This window comes from Rhinatrema bivittatum, unplaced genomic scaffold, assembly GCF_901001135.1.
Source record: "Rhinatrema bivittatum unplaced genomic scaffold, aRhiBiv1.1, whole genome shotgun sequence".
Classification (NCBI taxonomy): Eukaryota; Metazoa; Chordata; class Amphibia; order Gymnophiona; family Rhinatrematidae; genus Rhinatrema; species Rhinatrema bivittatum.
In genome coordinates, this window is record NW_021820778.1 from 98,826 (window position 1) to 105,067 (window position 6,242).

Here is a 6,242-nt window from a genome sequence, read left to right on the forward strand (position 1 = left end):
GGATGCACATTAGTGCACCTTGGGCGTGCCGAGCCCCAATGGCTTTCCCCATTCCCTCCGAGGCCACTCTGACACCAGAGCGGCCTCGGAGGGAAGTTTTCTTCGACCCCCTCCCACCTTCCCCTATCTAACCTCCCCCACAGCCCTACCTAAATCCCCCCCTACTTTTATTTTGTAAGTTACACCTGCCTATGGCAGGCGCAACTTGCGTGCTGGCTGGCTGCTAGTGCACGATCACCCAGCACAGCCGCTGTGCCGGAGGCCTCAGTCCCACCATACTGCTGGACCGCCCCTTTCACAAAGCCCTGTGACATATGTGTTTTGTCGGGCCTATGCAAAATAGTAGGGATGTGCATTCGTTTTGAAAGAATGTGCAATCTGCAAAGTATAGGTCCCTATTCGTTGCATTTGTGGGGTTCCGAAACGTATAGCGAACCCCCACTAATGTAATGTATCATTAATGAATAAAACCCCCACCCTCCTGACTCCCCCAAGACTTTCCAAAAGTCCCTGGTGGTCCAGCGGGGGTCCTGGAGTGATCTCCTGCACTCGGGCCATCGGCTGCTAGTATTCAAAATGGCGCTGATAGCCTTTGCCCTTACTATGTCACAGGGGCTACCGGTGCCATTGGTCAGAGCACAAGATGGCACTAGCCGTCAATTGCTTCTACCATGTGACAGGGGCCGACCAATGGTACCAGTAGCCCCTGTGACATAGTAAGGGCAAAGGCTATCGGCGCCATTTTGAATACCGGCAGCCGACGGTCATCACTGTTATGATGCAAATGCTACCTAAAAACACAAAACAAAATCATAAACAATGAAAAAACTAAAGCAATAATAAATGTAAACAGTGGTGCATTTATTCAATGATCAGTTACAAAATGTCATATGAGCATGGTGTTCCTCCTGGGTGTGATGTCAAATGCCCCAATAAGGCCCTTGTTTCACCAAATCTGGCTTCCTCAGGAGGAAACCCTGATGAGTCTGACACCAAAAAATCTGTCAAGGGGATATACAAAAAAAATAAGAAAAATTGTTATAAAGGCCAACTAAGTAACAAATATAAGCTTTAATAGAAAAGCCAATAAAATTACCGTAAACGGGACTCACATGTTGGATACTATAATTAAACTTAAACCAGTGAAAACATGTATATGTTGAAAAAGAAAAGAAAAATAGGAAAAGAAATATTACCTTATAAGGCTCCACTCATGCCAGGGCAGGGGGAGCATAATGTGCAACTGGATTTAAAATGCCAATAGGCTTATTAAATCAGTTAAAGATGAAAAAATAAAAATGAAACGAAAAAAGGTAAACAATATATAATTAGCATAATGAGCTAAGTATAAAAATTGTTATAAATCAAAAACTAGATGGATGACACATCAAGTGTTGCCCACTGGCTCTGATCACAAACAGCTGCTCCTACTCAAGGATGCCCCATAAATCGCAGCAGCAAGATCAAGCGGAGAAACTCTGCATACATCTGATCCATGGCAAACCAAACATAAAGACAATACAGAAATGCAAGAAAAAATGAAATTGTAATTTGCAGTCTATTCCTAGGACTAATTGTCCACAGGAACTCCACCATTACCCCATGGACCTTCACTAGGCCCCTAATGAATGCTAAAAAAAAACCCAAAAGATGTAAGTAGACAGTGTGAGAAACAGACATACCTTGTACTGACCAACTTAATATCTTTTAACAGCAGATAGGACAGGAAGTGCTAAAATGTAAATGTATAATCCAGAAGTCGGAAGTTGCTTTCAAATGGAAATTGAAAAAATAAATAAATAAACAAAAGCTTTCATCAGCACCTGGATGAGACAAATACGTGAAAGCATGAATACAAAAAATCTATACATGAGATGAGAATAAAATGATAAGAATCTATACGTGAGATGAGATAAAATGATACCACTATCAAGAAAGATACCTTAAACCTTAACCGGTTCAGAAAACATCCACATGGAAAAGGAACGCTTGGGTATGTTAGGCTCAGGAACACCTCTCGATCTGGCGGCTGTGCATCACAGATCCCAATTCAAGAAAGGATTTGTTTAAAGCCTAAAGCAATACATTGATTTTAATGTTATATGCGCATAGATACACATACCATATTTTTGGTGTCCATTCATTTGAAACAAATGCCATCCCTAATGCACAACCACACTAGCCAGTCTAAGGAAAAGGCAGACAATGCAAAATGATTCTCTGTGTATTCTTTCCACCCCCTGCCTCCTTACCTTTTTATTTCTTCCCCCCCTTCTATCATTCAATAGGGATAATATATTGATATATATCTTCTTTTTAATTTTCTTCCTCAACCCCTTCAGTATCCTTGCCAGTAATTCCATCATCACTGCTTTTCCTGTATGCTACATGTCCTGCTTTGGACCAGCTGTCATCTCCTTATATCCCATTTTCTCTGTTGACTCAAAAGATATTGTAAGCAAGATGAAGCAGAGGATAAAGAACGATTTGTCCTCACCCTTTTCTGTTTAACCCCTACCATTAACTTCCTAACACTTCACGTCTCACCTGCCTGCAAAGTCCTAGCGATGGCACTTTCATTGATGCTCCGATCCATTCTGCCACCTTCTTCTCTCCATCTTGTGACAAATCTTAATCACATGAAGTCAACAATTAAGATATCTCCAGCTTCTCTTCCTTTGTAACAGAAGACAATCGGTCCTTCCCTTTGCATTCCTCTGGTGCCACCCTCACTTTCTCTTGCCCCATCCTAGACTAGGGATGTGAATCGTTTTAGGACGATTAAAATTATCGTCCGATAATTTTAATATCGTCTTAAACCGTTATGGAACACAATACAATACAGATTCTAACGATTTATCGTTATAAATCGTTAGAATCGTGAGCCGGCACACTAAAACCCCCTAAAACCCACCCCTGACCCTTTAAATTAAATCCCCCACCCTCCCGAACCCCCCCCCCCCACAATAACTTAAATAATCTGCGGGTCCAGCGGCGGTCCGGAACGGCAGCGGTCCGGAACGGGCTCCTGCTCCTGAATCTTGTCGTCTTCAGCCGGCGCCATTTTGGAAAATGGCGGCGGCCATAGACGAAAAAGATTGGACGGCAGGAGGTCCTTCCGGACCCCCGCTGGACTTTTGGCAAGTCTCGTGGGGGTCAGGAGGCCCCCCACAAGCTGGCCAAAAGTTCCTGGAGGTCCAGCGGGGGTCAGGGAGCGATTTCCCGCCGCGAATCGTTTTCGTACGGAAAATGGCGCCGGCAGGAGATCGACTGCAGGAGGTCGTTCAGCGAGGGTTCCGGCGCCTCGCTGAACGACCTCCTGCAGTCGATCTCCTGCCGGCGCCATTTTCCGTACGAAAATGATTCGCGGCGGGAAATCGCTCCCTGACCCCCGCTGGACCTCCAGGAACTTTTGGCCAGCTTGTGGGGGGCCTCCTGACCCCCACGAGACTTGCCAAAAGTCCAGCGGGGGTCCGGAAGGACCTCCTGCCGTCCAATCTTTTTCGTCTATGGCCGCCGCCATTTTTCGGCGCCATTTTGGAAAATGGCGCCGGCTGAAGACGACAAGATTCAGGAGCAGGAGCCCGTTCCGGACCGCTGCCGTTCCGGACCGCCGCTGGACCCGCAGGTTATTTAAGTTATTTGGGGGGTGGGGGATTTAATTTAAAGGGTCGGGGGTGGGTTTTAGGGGGTTTTAATGTGCCGTTTTCGATTTTTCGATTTTTCGATTTTTCGATTTTTAACGATTTTTAACGATTTTTCACGATATTTTACCCCCCCAAACGGCAACAATACGATTCCCTCCCCCTCCCAGCCGAAATCGATCGTTAAGACGATCGAGGACACGATTCACATCCCTATCCTAGACTCACTTGCAGCCCTGTCAGCTCTGCTTTTCCCTCTGCTCCAATGTCTCCCCATTGAATCACCTAATCCCTTTGCTGCTTTCAGTAAACCCTTCTCCCTCACAAACTACCCCCAACCAGTTCATGAAAGTATTTTTCCTCTGAGTTCCTCCTTTCACAACAATGCTGTCTCTCCTGAAAATTGCACCTCCCAAGGGATGGGCACATTGCAGAATGTCTTCCCATGCACAGAGGTCCACTGTTGATTCATCCATAGCTGTTCACATACTCGAGTCATCTGTTCCCATTGGGGCCTGTCACCTATCACTGCTCTTGCTCTTGCTGGCCCATTCAACCCAAGTGGCCTTGGCACTATACTGCCCTTTTTCTTTTTTTTTTTTGCCAGAGGCTGTATTCATACCTCCTGCATCTATCTGCCTCTCTTTCTTGCCCAAGCACACTGTCTCCCAACTCACTTGCTCCCTGCCAAACCAATGGATGCCCGATGAATCCAGTGCAGTTTCCCTGCCAGACACCACTAGATCCTGCTCCTTTATAGGAATGGACATCAACTGATCCAGTGCCAGCTCTGCAATGGACCTCTCATCACTCATTGAACCCCTCAAATTCCCACCCTTGAGGGAACCTCACCATCACTGCCTCAAGTATTTATTTATTTATTTATTTATTTGGAGATTTTTATATACAGCGGTACATATAGATATACATCACCTCGGTTTACAGATAACAATAACTTAGCAACAGGCTTTACATATAACAGGTTATATAAGTAGGATTCTGAAGACAGTGACAGGAGCAAGAATGGGAGTAGCTTTGCTTCCATGGATTAAGAAGGGTGGGTAATGCCCCACTCCAGACCCCCCCCATGGGGTTTGAGCAACCAGAGCTCATGTAGACTTGGCTCAAATACTAGGGATGTGCAGACCAAAAGTTTATGTTCATAAGTCCATAAGTCGAAAGGGGGGGTCAATTTCGGTCAATATGGACATATGTAGAATTCCATAAGTTGAGTCTATGTCCATACGTGCACCGATTCCCTAAATAAAAATTTAAACCCCTCACCCTCCTTAATCCCCCCCCAAGACTTACCAAAACTCCCTGGTGGTCCAGCGGAGAGTCAGGACGCCATTCCTGTATTCCTTTGCGAGGAGCACGTGACGTCGGCGTCACGTCGGAGTGACGCGGACGTCACGTGATTCCCTGCGCGTCCGCTCCCGGACCCTCGTTGGACCCAAACGGAACTTTTGGCCAGCTTGGGGAGCTTTTGGGGGGGGGGGATTAAGGAGGGTGAGGGGTTTAAATTTTTATTTAGGATCAACAATCGCGATTTCCAACGTATTCAACATAGCTATGTTGAATACGTTGGAAATCCGATCGTTTTCGCCTCATCACTTTTTTAAGTTAAAAAAAAAAATATGTTGCGTTTTACATATGCGTTGAAAACGAATGCACACCCCTATCAAATACCCCATAACAAGCAGCAAGAGAATGAAGGAGTTAGGAAGAGGGAGGGATGGGGGGGGGGAGGGTAAAGCAGCCTCCTCCCAAGAGCTTCAGTCCCATAAGCTTTCTAATGCCAGGGATCCACATAGGAGAGAAAGCCAAGCCTATTGCCATATTAAATGACGGCAGACTGGGATCCTGCCCTCCCAGCCTTTTACTTAATTGCAAAATGTATTGCTTATTTTACGATATTTTGCTCACTTAGATTTCACATTTAAAATGTATTAATAGACTAGATAATGTATGATGCTTTGAACAAGATAGAAGCAAATATGAAACAATTTTGAAGGAGGGGATAGACTAGTACAGAAAGGAAGAAGGGTATCATGTTAGTCTAGATAGTCAGCAGGATTACTACAAAGCAGAATGAAGCACAGCAAGTTCAGGTAATATGGTTTTATTTCTCCCTTACCAGTTTTTGTTCACAGGCACAGCATCTTTCAACCTTTTTAGAGAAACCAGCAAGAGGTCCATATTGTTTCAGCAGGTGGAAGTTCTCAGCCTGCATACATGGAAGTAAGCAGCACAGCTTCAAAGCAAAAATTAAACATTAATAGTCTTTTCATCAGGAGTAGCAGCTTTGCCTGCAGAGCCTATGGCAGAGTAACACATCCCCACCCTCTGACTAATCAGCAGTCCTTTCCTCCCACATGGAATCAATAAGGGAAGGAAGCCTACTTCTTAAATAGCTCCTTAAGATGGGTCACCTGGGCATCCTAATTAAAGCTGCTTAGCTGCAATGTGTGTAGCTCTGGCAAGAAAGCCTTGCAGAAAGCCTCTATAATGTAGGGAATTGCAGGGTTTTAACTCTTCACTGTCCATCCCACACGTGGAGTCTACCTACCTGATCAAAGTTAAACAGTTTATAGACAT

General features: G+C 45.1%; 1 long non-coding RNA gene across 1 annotated transcript; it reads right to left on the reverse strand.

Annotated features, from left to right (window-relative positions):
* Window positions 1-858: 858 nt before the first annotated feature.
* On the reverse strand, window positions 859-6,006 carry LOC115082130. Its single transcript, XR_003854084.1, has 4 exons — window positions 5,782-6,006; window positions 1,943-2,073; window positions 1,683-1,823; window positions 859-1,001 (listed from the first exon to the last, which is right to left on the reverse strand). It is a non-coding gene; the product is annotated as an uncharacterized LOC115082130 (long non-coding RNA).
* Window positions 6,007-6,242: the final 236 nt, after the last annotated feature.